Here is a 16,802-nt window from a genome sequence, read left to right as displayed (position 1 = left end):
GCCTACTTGGCCATGGTGGATGATTTTTGAGATGTGTTTTTGGATCTGATTTGCTAGAATCTTGTTGAGGATTTTTGCATTTATGTTCATAAGGGATAAAAAAGATAAGTTCTCTTTTTTGTTGGGTCTTTATCCGGTTTGAGTATCAGTGTGATGTTAGGTTCATAAAAGTGTTTGGGGAGAATTCCATCTTTCTCAGTTGCCTTGAATACTTTCAAAAGGATTGGTATAGCTCCTCCTTGTATGTTTTGTAGAATTCTGCTGGAAAGTCATCTGGTCCAGGGCATTTTCTTGTAGGTAGTATTCTTATGACTGAGTCAATTTCCTGAGTTTTTGTTGGTCTATTTAGAGCCACAATGTCTTCTTGTTTCAACCTGGGGGTTTTATGTGATGTCAGAAAGTCCTCCATTGCATTTATGTTATCCAGTCTGTTTCCCTATAGGTGTACATAGTAATCTCTGAAAATCTTTTGTATTTCTTCAGGGTCAGTTGTGATTTAACCTTTTGTATTTCTGATTGTGTTTATTTGGGCTTTTTCTCTTTCTTTCTTGGTCATTCTGGCTAGGGGTCCATCAATCTTATTAGTTCTTTCAAAGATCCAGTTTTTTGTTTTGTGATGTTTTCTATCATATTTTTGTCCTCTATATCCTGTATTTGGACTCTGATTTGGATTCTTCTGCTAAAGTTGGGGTTTTGGTGTTCTCTTTCCAGCTCCCTTAGGTGATTTGTTAGGCTCCCCACTTGTTATCTTTCCATTTCCTTGATGTGTGCTAGTAGAGATATAAATTCCCCTTTTAGAATTGATTTCATGGCATCGCAGAAGTTTTGGTAAGATGTTTCTTCAATTTCATTTGTTTCCAGGAATCTTTTAATTTCTGCTTTGATTTCAGTGTTGACCCAATAGTTGTTCAGCATCACGCTGTTTAGTATTCATGTTTTTGTGGGCTTTGGGGAAATGTTGTTGGTTTTGATATTTATTTTTATTCCACTGTGGTCTGAGAGTGTGCATGGCAAGATTTCAGCCTTATGGAATTTGTTTATGCTTGATTTATGGCCAAGGATGCGATTGATCTTGGATTACATAGCATGTGGTAATGAGTAGAATGTATATTCTGTGATTGTTGGGTGAATAATCTGTAAGCATCTATTAAGGTCATTTGGTAGAGTGTCAAATTTAGGTTTTGGATTTTCTTGTTGATTTTTTCCCTTGATGATCTATCTAGAGCTGTTAGTGGGGTATTCAAGTCCCCTGCTATCATAGTGTTAGAGTGAATATCTTTTTAGTTTACTTAGTAGTTGCTTTATAAATGCTGGTGCTCCTCTCTTGGATGCATATTTGATTAGGATGGATATTTCTTGTTGATTGATTGAACTTTTCATCATTATGCAGTTTTTTGCATCTTTTTAAATATTTGATAGCTTAAAGATTGTTTTCTTTGATGTTAAGATTGCAACTCCTGTCTTCTTTTGTGACTCATTTGCCTGGAATTCATTTTCCAGCCTTAACTTTGAGTCTGTGTTTGTCCCTTGTAGTGAGAGGAGTCTCCTAGATGCAGCAAATAATTGGGTCATAGCTTCTTATACAGTTTGCCTTTCTGTGTCTTTTCAGTGGTGCATTTAGTGTGTTCACATTCAGGCTTATTATTGAAATGTGATTGTTTATTGCTGTCATGAGGTTCTCATAAAGTTTTTTCTTTGCTTGTTTTCTTTTGTCTTTGGGGTTAATGTATGTGTGTATTTTCAAGTTTCTCGTTGCTGTGTATTCTTTGTTGATTCTGTGCTCTGCTGTTCTCTTGGGAAGTGTGTGGCCATTCTTTTTCTTCTCTCTTCTGTGCTTGATACCATTTTAAGTGTCTCCCATAGAACTGGTCTGGAAGCTTCATAATCTCTTAGGGACTGGATGTCTGGGAAAGATTTTAATTTTCCATCACTGACGAAGCTGAGCTTGGCTGGATAGGAAATTCTTGGTTGAAATTGTCTATCTTTGAGGACTTGAATATAGGGCTCCAGCCCCTTCTTGCTTATAGTGTTTCTGTTCATAAGTCTGCTACTATTCTGATTGGCTTTCCCCAGTAGGTAGTCTGACCTTTCTCTTTTCTGTCTACTTTGTGTAAGTGAATTATTATGTGTCTAGGGGTTATTCTTCCCATTTGATGTCTTGTGGGAGTTCTCTGTATCTCCTGTGCTTGGCTGGTCACATCTCTGCTGAGATGGGGGAAGTTTTCAGTATTACCTCCTGCAATACTTGCTCTAAGTTGTTCTCCATTTCCCTTTTTTCCTCCGGAATACCAATTAAGTGTAGTTTCGGCTTCTTGATATAATCGCACATCTCTTGTAGACTTTGTTCTTTCTTTCTGAGTCTTCTTTCTATGTTTTATACAGACCAGGTTAGTTTCAAGTTCTGAGATTCTTTCTTCAGCATGATTAATTGTGCTTTTCATGCTTGTCATCTTGATATTTATTTCCTGGATGAATATTCTTGTTGCCAAAATCTCTGTTACAAGTTATTTCAGTGTTGCTCCTTGTCTTTCTTGAGTATTATTCACTCTTTCCATCCATTGCCTAATCCTTGTCATATTCTGCAGCCAATCATTGGTAACTTCCATTGTTTGGGCATCAAAGTCTGATTTTACAGGAGTTTTGTCTTTGGTACACTTGAAATTGCCTGAGGCCTTCCTTTGGTTTTTTTTCTCGTTTGTGACAGATGTCTTGTTTTTGTCTTTTGTTCTGTTATTAATTGTCAGTGGGAGAGGCTTTCCCTTTTGGTGTTTGTTCAGTGCTCTATTCTTCCCTGATCCAGGCTCTGAATTTTTTCTATTTTGAAACAGGATGGTGGATGGGAAGCTTTGCTGTCTCTTGTAGTTTTTGAAATTCAAATGAAATTGGGGATGGGCGCTAAGATTCAGGAACTACTTGCAAATTACAATGTTCACTTATTGTGGTATGTGTTCCCTGAGATCCACTCCCCACCATCACTCTATATGACGATGGAAAGCAGAAACCAATGCAAAAAAAAACTGAACACACATACAGACAGACATATATACACACACCCAAAACAAACTGGAATAACAACAAAGTGAAAAAAACAAACAAGCAACAACAACAAAAAACCAAGAAAACTAAAAAATCACACACATGTCTAGCATAAAGTGAATAGAGAAGAAAAACTGAAAAATCAGTGGGGGAAAAAATAGAATTCAGGTCCAACCCTCACACATATATTGACACACACCTTAAAGTATAAAAAAGACAAAAAAAAAACCCAGAACAACAAAAGATCAAAAACAAACCAACAACAACAGCAAAATTGAAAGATGGACACTCAGTCATTCATATACACACATAGACTGAAAACAACAAATAAAAGAAGAAAGAGACAGAAAAAGAAAAGAAAAAATATTTGGGTGGGAGCAGTTTGAACCCTCATATACACATTCATGCACAATGGAAAAATATTTTTAAAAAATGGATTAACAGTCAAAAAATTTTTAAACTGAAAATTAAAAAAAATATCTGTTCTCTTGTGGCAGGCTCTGTAATTGTTCCTCTAATAAGGTCTCTGCTGCAGGGCCACGTCTTTCACTCTCTCCTCAGTGTCTAAAGCAGGGAAGGAGGAGGGACAAGAGAGGTGGGTGGGACTGCAGTCCTCTCTTCCCACTCTCATATGGTCAGGGAGATCTCCTCTGGTGGGGAAGTATGGGACTGTCTCTTCACCAGGTATGTACTCACGGGTGGTGCTCCAGTCAGGCCTATCCTAGAATGGAGTTCTCCTATTGTGACTGACGTCCAGGATCCACCTTGGTTTGTCCCTCTCAGTTGTGGTACAATTGTGTGGGTCTGACGTCAGGGGATTGCTGGGGAGGAGGGGGTTTGGGTCAGTCCCAGACTCACCATTGATCTCTTTGGAGTTCTTCCTCATCTTTTTCTGGTCACACCCTTTGTCTGACAGCTGGATCAGGGTAGGTGGTGGGGCACCTGGAACTCAGCACTGGTCAGGTCCCTTCAAAGTTTGTGCTTTGGGTCATGATCAATTCCTAAGTAGTTAATCTGCCAGCCATAGAGATGGGGTCTGTTGCTCCTTGGTGAGTGGGTCAAAGCACTTTCCTGCCTCTCCTTCAAGATGATGGTGGGGTGCCTCTCTTGGCCTCTTCTGTGGGACTTTGCCTCTGGACTCCCTCCACAGCCCCTGTTACCAGTGTCCTGTCAGGTGCCGAAGTGGCGAGGCAAAGTCAGGAGCTGGTAGTCACTCTCCTGTTTCACCAGTGAGGGAGAGCCTGAGATGATATTTTCTCCCCACCGCTTTTGTTCGTTTTTTAAAAAAATAATGGCACTCAGTTTCTGCGACCTGGGAAGTGCCACGGATGAAGCAGAGAAGCTGCAACACCAGCTGTTGCACCAGGGGCCTGGCCACTTGCTCACAAGCCCCCACTTAGACAGTCTCTTCCAGTATGTTCTTCCCAGGGAAGGTTTGTTGATTTAAAAATAAAGAAAAGGTGGAAAAAAGAGAAAGAAAACAGCACTTGGCTTCTGCATCCCAGGAATCGCTACTGTCCAAGCCCACCAGCTGTGGCACCAGCCACTGTACCAGGAGAGTCCTGGTCACTAGCTCCCTAGCCCTCACTCAGTCAGCCAATCACATGCCTGCTCGCTCACCAGCACGTACACAAAATTTTCCATATGCTCACTCACTCACAGGGGATTCGCATAGTCCCACTGGCTTGACTGCCATCTTCCTGACCTCTCACAAATACACTTTTTTAAAAATCAAAAAAGAAAATACTGAAAGATACTTCAGAAATCCATCACTTTAATCCTCTCCTTTTACAGAGAGTCCCTGAAAATTCAGAGATGGTATCTGTATTGCCTAAGCCACAAAGCTAAGGGAGAAGCAGGTAGGGAGCATCCAATTCATGCTTCCCTTTCACATATGCTCTTCCATTCACTTAGCATGCCTGAGAGAGCTTGCCTACTATATCACCTCCTCAGCACTGACCCCACAGCGAGATGCTAGTTACCACTGAGATGAATCAGACACAAACAGCTTGGTACTTGGGCTCACAAGCTACTGGGAGAAACAGATGGGCAAACATTTGCAGTGCAGCCTGATAGGTGTTCTAATAGAGGTATATACACAATGGAAGTGAAAGAGGGAGGCAAGGGGGTGACAGTAGACTGAGATAGGGACAAGGACTGGGAAGAAGAAAAACAGATAGAGGTTCGGGGTCTCCAAGAATGCTTCCCAGAACAGCTGGGACTAAAAGTGGGAGTTCACTCTTAGCAGAGTCTTTCTTCATGCAGAGCCCTTTGCCCCACTGCCCTGCACAGCCTGAGAGAGACTGTGCTAAGAGAGAAGGAGACAAAGAGAGGAAAGCAGACACACTGAGCTCAGAGCCATAAAGACTGTCTCTATTTTCTTGGTGGTTTTTCCAGGGGTTAGCTCACTAACTCAGGGTCTAATTGTTCCTTCTCTGGTCTTCAAGGTTAATGTCACCTGACCTGGATCATGCTTACTCTGAGTCTTTTCTATCCTTATGTGGGAATAGCCTTAACAGAATCTGTTTGACCCCCAAAATTTTCAAATTAGAAGACACAAGAAAGATGACATAGTTTGAAAAAAAAAAGGAACCAAAAGAGAACGGAGACTTGGCCAAGATCACACAGCAAGTCGTGGCAAGCCAAGAACAGAAGCCTAGGCTTCCTGCTTTTCAGGCAAGGCAATGCCCTTACCTCTGTACCATACTGCCAACTTCATCCTCACCACCATCCTTAAGTAGGCTGTCTACCACGACTCAAGATGATAATAACATTCTAACATTGATAATTGCCAAGCATTGCACTGCTTTTGTTTATTCATCACTAATCTTAAAAGGAATGCAAATTAAGACCACAATGAGACATCACCTCAGACATGGTAAAAGGCGATGAGACACTAAATCTTCTCCACCCACCATAATGCAAAGCCAATTATTAGAACAAAACGTCTTCTAGCTGTGTGACTTTTGGCTCTCTGTACCTCAGCTTCCTTGGTTGCAAAATGGAGATAATAATAGTACCAGGCCGAGCTCGGTGGCTTAACTTGTAATCTCAGCACTTTGGGAGGTCCAGGCGAGTGGATTGCCTGAGCCCACAGGTTCAAGACCAGCCTGGGCAACTTTGCGAGACCTCGTCTCTAAAATAAAATAAAAATAGCCAGGCACAGTAGCGCACGTCTATAGTTCCGGCTACTTGGAAGACTGAGGTGGAAGAATTGCTGGAGCCCAGAAGGTCAGTGCTGGAGTGGCCGTGAGTGCGTGTGCCACTGCACTCCAGCCTGGGTGAAGGAGTGAGACTCCAAGTCAAAAAATAATAATAATAGTATCAAATTTATTGCATGGTAGTGAAGGTTAATTAGTTAATAATTAGGATAAGGCACAACACAGTGTTTGCTATGCAACAAGCATTGAATAAATGGTAGCTGCTGAAAAAGAAAGATAAAAACAATCCTAGGAATTACTAATTGAGTAGTAGTATGTGCCAGGCACTATTATCCTTAGAGGGGCAATGTGAGTGGTGGTTAAAGAACACAGGCTCTGGCATCAAACAGACCTGGTTAAAATCTTGGCTCTAAGTGTAACCTTGGGTAAGTCACCTCTCTACACTAAGCCTTCTGTTCTGCATTTAAAATGGTGATCATAATATTTTCTAGCTGTGTAATGAGGATTAGTAAGATATTACATCTAAAGAAAGTGCTTAGCCCAGTGCTTGGTACAGAGTAATTGCTGAAGACATACTTGTCATTATTACTTCTATTGTGTCAGGCATTATCTCATTTAACACTCATAACAACTATATGCCACAGAATACTGACTGCAAGACTGCTTGATATCAGGTTATCATGGCAATCAGAGACAATAGATATTGAAACACCTCTCATAAAGGCACTCAAGTGTGTGGCAAACCTGGATCATTTTCAGAAACCCTAATAGCCACATTGAGACACATTCTGTGAGGTACTTACCTGATGACTGACATCCTCAGCAACTGCTTGTTTGGCCTTGAGAAAAGACAACTGAAGTCTGAAGGCCTGAAAGCATCCTCAGCCTGAAGAATGGCTAAAAACATCAACCAAATGATTTTCACCAAGCCCTTCCCCAGAAAGGAGTCAAGACTGAAAGGTTGTAGTAGGTGCAGATTGCTGGTTTGTCTTTCTTAATTTCTTTCTTTTTTTTTTTTTTTTTGCCTGTCTTGCAGTCTTGCTAAAACTTTTTCAGTTTCCTTTTCCTAGTCTCTCTGCCATCCTGGGCACAAGAAGCTATATATTTAGTCCTTTCTTACCTGAAATCCAATAGTATTTTGGAAAGCAATAATGGAACAGCAGAGTTAGAGCTCATCTAGTCTAATCCCTCACTTAATAGATGAGAAAACTGAAGCCCAAAGAGATTTAACCACATCTATCCAGAGTTAGATGCACAGAAGTCATTAAAAAGGGCTAATTTAAATCAAATGCATTTTGCTTAAGAAGACAGGAAAATAGGCTGGGCATGGTGGCTCAAGCCTGTAATCCCAGCACTTTGGGAGGCAGAGGCGAGAGGATTGCCTGAGCCTAGGGGTTGAGACCAGCCTGGGCAACTTTGCGAGACCTTGTCTCTACTATAAATAAAAAATAGCCAGGTGTGGTAGTGCATGTCTGTAGTTCCAGTTACTTGGAATACTGAGACAGAAGGAACGCCTGAGACCAGCAGGTTGAGGCTGCAGTAGCCTGAGCGTAGCACTGTATTCCAGCCTGGGCAACAGAGTGAGACACTTACTCAAAAAAAAAAAAAAAAGACAGGAAAATATGCAATACATATTTACATAGACTTCCATATAAACAAGAGTCAAATGTTCTAAAATCTTCAGCATTGAATTGGTTTTACTTTAGCTATCTGGACAATTCATCTCAGTGGAATGTCTCATTCTACTAAATTGTTAAAGGAATGAGAAATAGCTTTATATACATTTTATACATCAAAAATGATTTAACCTCAAATATCTGTACTATTAAATATGCAATTATCCTTTAAAACTGGTATCTTGGGTTAATTTCCCCAAAATTCAGGACTGAATCTAGTTTAGCCCCAATGACTTCATAAGTACCTGCTTTAAATCACTTTGGCAATAAAATAACTGATCAATCCTCGAATTTCCTGAATTAGTTTCAAAATAAATCACTGATTTTAGATGTGTGTGCATCAAAGACAGAAACTAGCATCTGGGGCTAAGCTGTGAATAATTCATAGGTATTACGTGAACATCAAGAAACTAGTAAGTTTCTTTTTCAGGGGAAAAACATTACGTGAAGCTGCCCAGCTTAGTTATTAAAATTGTGACTGAAATCTATTTTATTCCAATCAAATTTAGACCTCAGTACCCAGAACCTAAGCATTCCATCAGGAATTTGGCAAGTGGGACTAAAGCAACCATGCTCTTCGTATCATCTTTCCAGTTCTTTTTTGTTTGGTTTCCAGGAAACATATAGCAAAAGGAGAGCATTCAGGATGTGTCTACTGTTAGCAGATGCTGACAGATAGGACCTCAGTGGAGAAACAAGAGGTAAAGAAAGGGGCAGAACTCTAAGAGATGACAAAAAGAAGGGGACTCAGTACTTGATTGAACAAAAACAATTTTCACAGTAGACATTAACCAAGAACAGTCTTACACTGCATTGGCAATGACCAACGGTCGGAAACAGGGAGAGGTAGTGAGGTGATCTAGGCACTGGAGAGGGAAGGCCTCCTCCAAATGAAGGCATTTATTTTCACCTCTTGAAGTATCAGTTTTCTCATCTAGATCATAGTAAGAACTTTTGTCCTTTTACCTTACAAGGAGGTGGTGTGTAGCTAAAAGAGAGAATCCTTCAAAGAATGTCTTTCTTCTTCTTCAAAAAAGATGTTCTAATCCCATTAAAAAGTAGGCAAATGACATGAACAGACACTTCTCAAAAGATGATATACAAGCAGCCAACAACCATAAGAAAAAATGTTCAGTCTCACTAATCATCAGAGAAATGCAAATAAAAACTACAGTGAGATACCACCTAACACCAGTAAGAATGGCTGTCATTAATAAGTCAAAAATCAGCAGGTGCAGCAGAGAAAAGTGAACATGTATACACTCTTGGTGGGAATATAAGCTAGAGTAAGCTAGTTCAACCTCTATGGAAAGCAGTGTGGCGATTTCTCAAAGAACTGGAAATTGAGCTTTCACACAATCCAGCCATCTGTCTCCTGGAAATATACCCAGAGGAACTTAAATCACTCTACCAAAAAGACACGTGCGCTTGCATCTTTATTGCCGCACTATTCACAATAGCAAAAATATAGATCCAACCCTTTTGCCCATAGACAGTAGACTGAATAAAGAAAATGTGGTATATATACATGATGTAATACTATGCAGACATAAAGAAGAACAAAATCATGGCCTTCGCAGCAACTTGGATACAGGTGGAGGCCATTATACTAAGTGAACTACCACAGAAACAAAGAACTGAATACCACATGTTCTCACTCATAAACAGTCCCTGAAGTCACACTAGCACATGCATGGAATTGTCAGATGCTGGGCACTGCTAAGGAAAGGAGGAAGGGAGGAGGGAGGGATCACATGGCAACACAAAGGGTACCTGGTCTACTACCAAGAGGAGAGAGGTCCAGCTAGAAGTTGAAACTTCACCTGCATGCAGCTTACTTAGGTAGCAAATCCTCACTTATATCCCACAACTCTAAAACAAATTGAAAACAAAACAAAATAAAGATGTTCTAGAAATCTAAATTATTATAATTGTTACTACTATACTCAAATTACTATTTCAGTGAATATTTTCAAATTACTTGTCATCATAGCTCTGAAGTTACTACTAAGACAGTTGAGAATTACTTCATTGGCCCAGTCCCAACGTTCCTTTTCTCACACTTTTCAGGTCCGTGCTTTGGGGGAAAAGAGACAAAGAGAGAAATTCCAAAAAGAACTACCATACTTAGACATTCAGGGACTATTTGGGATATCTGTTTCTTCTTGAGTAAACTTTGGTAGTTTGTGCTTTTTTTCCCAAAGAGTTTATCATTTTCATGTAAGTTGCCAAATTTATTGGCAAGAAATTATTTCTAATATTTCTTTATTATTATTTTAATATGTGTAGCAACTATAGTAGTGTGACTGCTCTCTTTTCTGATATTGGTAATTTGTGTCTTCTCTTTTTTTTTCCTGGCCATATTGCCTAGAGGTTAATAAATGTTATTTGTTTTCTCAAAGAACTAGCTTTTGTTTCATTAAATTTTTCTCTATTGTTTTTCTATTTCATTGAACTCCACTCTGATCTTTACTATGTGTTTTTCTTCGCTCACTTTGGGTTTAATTTGCTCTTCTTATTCTAGTTTCTTAAAGTGGAAGCTAAGGTCATTGACATGTTCTTCCTTCTTTTATGATATAGGATTTTAGTGTTCTAAATTTCCCTGATAGCACTGCCTTATGTGTATCTCACAACATCTTATATACTAGCCATTCAGTAATTCACCAAAATATATTTATTTGACACTTCCTATGCAAGACACTATGCTAGGTTCTGGAGATCAGTGAACAAGACAATTGTTCCCTTTATGGAGCTGGCATCCCAGTGGAGAAAGACAGATGTCAAACAGAGATATAAGTGACAAAATAATTTCTGCTAGAAATAAAGTGCCTCCGCAAGCAATTAATAAACCTCTGGAGGTGGGAAGGCAATGCTACAAGGTCCTGAAAGGCCTCTCTGAAAAGGTGACATTTGAGCTGACTGCTATATGATATGAGGGAGCCTCCTGGGTCAATACCTGGCACAGAGCATGCTGCTAATGTGATTCTACTGACATGTCAAGCTGAATGCTGCAATGGGTTCAAGGTAATTCAGGAATGATCAAGGAAAGAGATATGACCGTCAGATGGCTGTAGAAGATAAACTTAATTTGGGTAGCTGTTTGACCAGCTATATGCCAAGGAAAGTCATTTAAGGCATAGGAAATTCTAGAGGCAATGATGTGGGGCCACCACCTAGACAGGAAGATGAATAAGGTCACTTCCAAGAGAGAGGTGGATCAGAGCGCAGGCTTACTTGTCTAGGTCATATCACTCACTTAGCAACATGATGGAAAGTCTCCTGAGTCAGATAACTCCAACAACCAGCAGCAATGTAAGGTCTCCTATAGCTAGTAGATGTTAAGTGTACTTTTGCAGGGTATACAAAGCAGGTAGACTCTAAATGGTTTAAAATGTACTTATTTGTGCTATACTTAATGACAATTGAATATGAAAAATTTTGAGTTTGGCACAGGTGGACTTTTCAGCTATAGGTTCCAGCCTGCTATGAAGAAGTAAACAATATAAGGTCAATATACAAGGGTCTTCTTTACTCTTTTTAACAACACATGGTTAAGTAATCAGTGAACATTACTATTCTTTGCAGTATATTCTTCTGATTTCTTCTCAAGGTTCATACCCTCAGAATTGAGAAGTGAGTCGTGGAAAGCTGATGGAAGAGGCCTGGACTGGCTGTATTTGAACTTCAATGTAGCTCAAGTACAGTTTGTCTTAAACTTAATCTTGAACAGATGTGTTGAAAATTACCATTTGGTTTTTTTTTTTTTAAGTTTTAAGACGCTACATTGAGTATCTTAGCCCATTTCTGCTGTGATAAAGTATTACAGACTTGGCAATTTATAAACAACATCAATTTATTCCTCACAATTCTGGAGGCTGGAATATTCAAGATCAAGGCACCACTAAAAGACTCGTGTCTGGTGAGGGCTCAGTCACTACTTCCAAGATGGTGCCTTGTTCTGCATCCTGTAGAGCAGCGGCTGTCCCAGCAGCATCAGGGACCAGTTTTGTGGAAGACATTTTTTCCACAAACCGGAGAGGGGTATGCATTCAAACCTCACTGCTAATGTTAACCTGTATTTGCAGCCACTTCTCAGCACTAGGATCACTTCCTCAGCTCTACCTCAGATCATCAGGCATTAGATTTTCATAGGGAGTGTGTAATCTAGATCCCTCACATGTACAGTTCACAATAGGTATGAGAATCTAACACTACCACTGATCTGACAAGAAGCAGAGCACAGATGGTAAAAGAGCTATAGGGAGCTGCTTTAAATACAGATGAAACCCTGCTCGTTCACCCACTGTTCATATCCTGCTGTACAGTTCAGTTCCTAACACGCCACAGACCAGTACCAGTCCATGGGCCAAGGATTGGGGACCTTTGCTCTAGAGGGATCAAACACTATGTCTTCACATGGCAGAAAAGCAGAAGAGCAAGAGAGGCAAAGTCTCTCTGAAGCCTCTTTTATAAGGATATTAAGTAATTCATAAGGGCATAGCCCTCATTACTTAATCACACCCCAAAAGCCATACCTCTCAACAATACTGCAATGGGGATTGAATTTCTTTCTTTCTTTTTTCTTTCTTTTTTTTTTTTGAGTTGGAGTCTCACTGTAGCCCAGGCTGGAGTACAGCAGCACACTCCTAGCCATCACAGTCTTGTCCTGCTGGGCTCAGGTGATCCTTCTGCCTCAGTCTTCCAAGTAGCCAGAACTACAGGCATGCACTACCATGCCCACCTAATTTTTTGATTTATTGTAGAGATGAGGTCTCAACATGTTGCCCAGACTGGTCTTGAACCTGTGGGCTCAGATAATCTTCTCGCCTCAACCTTTCAAAGTGCTGGGATTATAGGCTTGAGCCACCAGTCTGGCCAAAGATTGAATTTCAACATGAATGTTGAAGGGGATGCCATCATTCAAACCATATATTTGAAATATAATTAACATACCATACAAGCTACCCATTTAAAGTGTGCAATGCACGGATCAAACAGGCAAATACAGAACATTTCATCCAACAATAGCAGAATGTACATTCTCCTCAAGAACACACAAAATATACTCCCAGATAGATCAAATGTTGGGTCACAAAACAAGTTGCAACAAATGTATGAAGATTAAAATCATCTCAATAATCTTTTTTGAATAAAATAGTGTATAACTAGAAATCAATAATTGAAGAAATTTTGAGAAATCCACAAATATGTATCAATTAACACACTGCTAACCAACCAATTGGTCAAAGAAGAAATAAAAAAAGAAATTAAAAAAATATTAAAAAAATCAAAAACAGAAGCACAACATACAAAAAAATTATGAGTTGCAGTAAAATCAGGTCTAAGAGGAACACTTATAGCAATAAATGCCTACATTACAAAAGATGGATCTCAAACAATCTCACTTCACACCTCAATCAACTAAAGAAAGAAGAAAAAGAAAAAGAAGAATAAACTAAGTACAAAGTCAGCAGAAGGAAGAAAATAATAAATATTAAGGCACAAATGAGTGAAATCAAGACCAGAGAGATAATAGAAAAGATCAAATCTAAGAGTGTTTTTTCTTAAGTCCACAAAATTGGCAAACCTTTAGTTATAATAACAAATGAAAAAGGAGAATGGAATAAAATAAACAGAATTATAAATGAAAGAGAGGATATTACAATCAAGATAACAGAAATACAAATGATTGTAAGAGACTACTATGAACAATTATATGCCAACAAACTGGATGGATTAAAAGAAATAGATACATTTCCAGAAACATACCACCTATCATGAATAAATCATGAAGATCTGAACAGACCAATGAGTAAGGAGATTGAATAAGTAATCAAAAACCTGTGAACAAAGAAAAAAACCCAGGACCACATGACTTCAGAAGTGAATTCTATAAAACATTTAAAGAAGAATCACTGCAAATACTTCTGAAACTCTTCCCAAAAGACAGAAAAGCAGAAAATATATCCAAATTCATTGTATGAAGCCAGCATTACCCTCATACCAACGTCAGATAAGGATACTACAAGAAAAGAAAATTACAGGTCAATACACCTGATAAACATACACGCAGAAGTCCTCAACAAAGCACTAGCAAAACAAATTCAACAGCACATTAAAAAGGTGATACACCATGATCAAGTGGAATTTATCCTTAGAATGCAAAGATGGTTCAACATATGCAAATCAATAAAAGTGTCATACAACATTAAAGGAATCAAAGATAAAAATCATATGATAATCTCAATAGATGCAGAAAAGGCATTTGAAGAAAGTTAAAACCCATCCTTAATAATATCTCTCAAGAAATCAGAAAGAATGTATTTCAACACAATAAGAACCTATATATCAAGTTTATAGCTAACATAATACTCAATGGTAAAAACCTAAAAACTTTTCACCAATGAAACACAGATCAGGAACAAGACGAGGGTGCCCACTCTTGCCACTTCTATTCAGCATAGTATGGAAGTCTTAGCCAGAGCAAGTAAGAAAGAAAGGCATCCAAATTGGAAAGGAAGAGGTAAAATTGCCTCTGTTTTCACACCACATAATCTTATACATAGACTATCCTAAAGACTCCACAAAAGTTTGTTAAAATTAATACATGAATTCAGTAAAACTGCAGGATACAAAATCGACATACAAAAATCAGTTGTGTTTTTATGCACCAACAATGAACTATCCTAAAAAGAAACTAATAAAACAATTCAATTTACAATAGCATCAAAAATAATACAATATTAGGAATAAATTTAACCAAGGACATGAAAAATCTGTACACGGAAAACTGTAAGACATTGATGAAAGTAATTGAAGAAAACACAGTAAATGGAAAGTATCCCTCAATCACGAATTGTAAGAATTAATATTATTAATATGTCCATACTGTTCAAAGCAAACTACAGATTCAATGCAATCATTATCATAAATCAAATAGCATTTTTCAGTGAAACAGAAAAATTAATCCTAAAACTTATATGAAACCACAAAGTTTTCTAAATAGTCAAAGCACTTTTGAGAAAGAAGAATAAAGCCAGAGGCTTTAAACACTTGGTCTCAAGTTATGTTATAAAGCTATGGTAATCAAAACACTATGATACTGGAATAAAAACAGACATCTAGACCAATGTAAAATAACAGAGATCTCAGAAATAAACCTGCACATATATAGTCAACTAATCTTTGACAGGGTGCTGAGAATACACAACAGGGAAAAGAAGTCTCTTCGATAAATAATACTGGAAAAACTGAATATTCACGTGCAAAAGAAGAAAATTGCACCCTTGTCTTACACCATATACAAAAATTAATTCTAAATGCATTAAAGAACTAAATGTAAGATACGAAACCATAAAACTCTTCAATTTAAAAAAATAGGAAAAAAGCTCCCTGACACTGGTCTTGACAGTGATTTTTTGGATGTGACGCCAAAAGCACAGGCAAGAAAAGTAAAAGTAAACAAGTAGGACTGCATCAAGCTAAAAGCTTCTTTGCAGCAAAGAAAACAATAAACAGAGTAAAAGGAAGTATACAGAATGGGAGAAAATTTTTTCCAAACCATATATCTGATAAGGGATTGATATTCAAAATATATTAGGAATTCACACAACGCAATAGCAAAAATAAAATAACCTGATTAAACAATGGGCAAAGAACCTAAGTAGATATTTTTCCAAAGAAGAAATGCAAATGATCAACAGGCATGTGTAAAGGTGCCCAACATCACTAATCATCAGAGAAACGCAGAACAATGATATAATGATATATCACCTTACATTTGTTAGAATGACTATTATCAAATAGGCAAGAGGAAAGTGTTGGTGAGGGTGTGGAGAAAAAAGAACCTTTGTACATTGTCGTTGAGTATGTAAATTGGTAAAGCCATTATAGAAAACAGTATAGAGATTTCTCAAAAAATTAAAACTAGAAATGCCATATGATCCAGCAAATTCATTTATGGATATGCATCCAAGAGAAATGAAAGTAGAATCTTGAAGATATATCTTCAATCCCATGTTCATTGCTGCATTATTCACAATAACCAAGATATGGAAACTAACAAAGTGTTCATCAATGGATGAATGGATAAATAAATTTTGGAACATATACACAACAGAATATTATTCAGCTATACAAAGAAGGAAATCTTGCCATTTGCAAAAACAGGAATCAATCTGGAGGACATTATGCTAAGATACAAAAAGACAAATATTATATAATCTCACTTATATATGCAACTTAAAAAAGTCAAACTCATAGAAACATAGAGTAGAATGATGACTGCCAGGGTTTGTGGAGTGGAGGAAATGTTGATCAAAGGGCACAAACTTTCAATTATAAGATGAACAAGTTCTGGGAGTCTAATGTACACCATGGGTAGTGATGAATATGTTAATTAATTTGATTGTGGGAATTATCACACAATATATATGCATATTAAATCATAGTGCACACCTTCATATATTCAATATTTAATATTAATCTTAAATATTTTAAGATTTTTAAAAAATTATCTGTAAAGCACTTACATATAAAGTGTGCTGAATCAACAGCAAAGGAAATCATCAAGAGAGCTAAAAGGCAACCCACAGAATGGGGAAAAAAAATATTTGCAAGCTATGCATCTGACAAAGTCTAAAATCCAGAATCTACAAGACACTTAAACGAATTGAAAGGAAAAAACAAACTACCCCATTAAAAAGTGGGCAAAAGACACGAACAGACACTTCTTAAAGGAAGATATTCAAGCAGCCAACAAACATGAAAAAATGCTCAGCCTAACTTATCATCAGAGAAATGCAAATTAAAACTAAAATGAGATACTACCTAACACCAGTAAAGATTGTTATCATTAAAAAATCAAAAAACAAAGGGGTAAAGGGAGAAAAATCTACAGAAATGAAGAAAAACCAAAAGAAGAGTATGG

At 37.9% G+C, this 16,802-nt stretch overlaps 1 protein-coding gene across 2 annotated transcripts in view; it reads right to left on the bottom strand.

Annotated features, from left to right (window-relative positions):
• The window catches only part of FAM185A (family with sequence similarity 185 member A), a 68,098-nt gene that overhangs the window by 24,444 nt on the left and 26,852 nt on the right, over positions 1 to 16,802 (bottom strand). The gene's annotated exons all lie outside the window — the stretch shown is intronic.

This window comes from Carlito syrichta, unplaced genomic scaffold (genome assembly GCF_000164805.1).
Source record: "Carlito syrichta isolate Samal-C Ts95f unplaced genomic scaffold, Tarsius_syrichta-2.0.1 Scaffold301691, whole genome shotgun sequence".
Lineage (NCBI taxonomy): Eukaryota > Metazoa > Chordata > Mammalia > Primates > Tarsiidae > Carlito > Carlito syrichta.
This window is presented reverse-complemented; position numbering and strand designations above follow the sequence as displayed.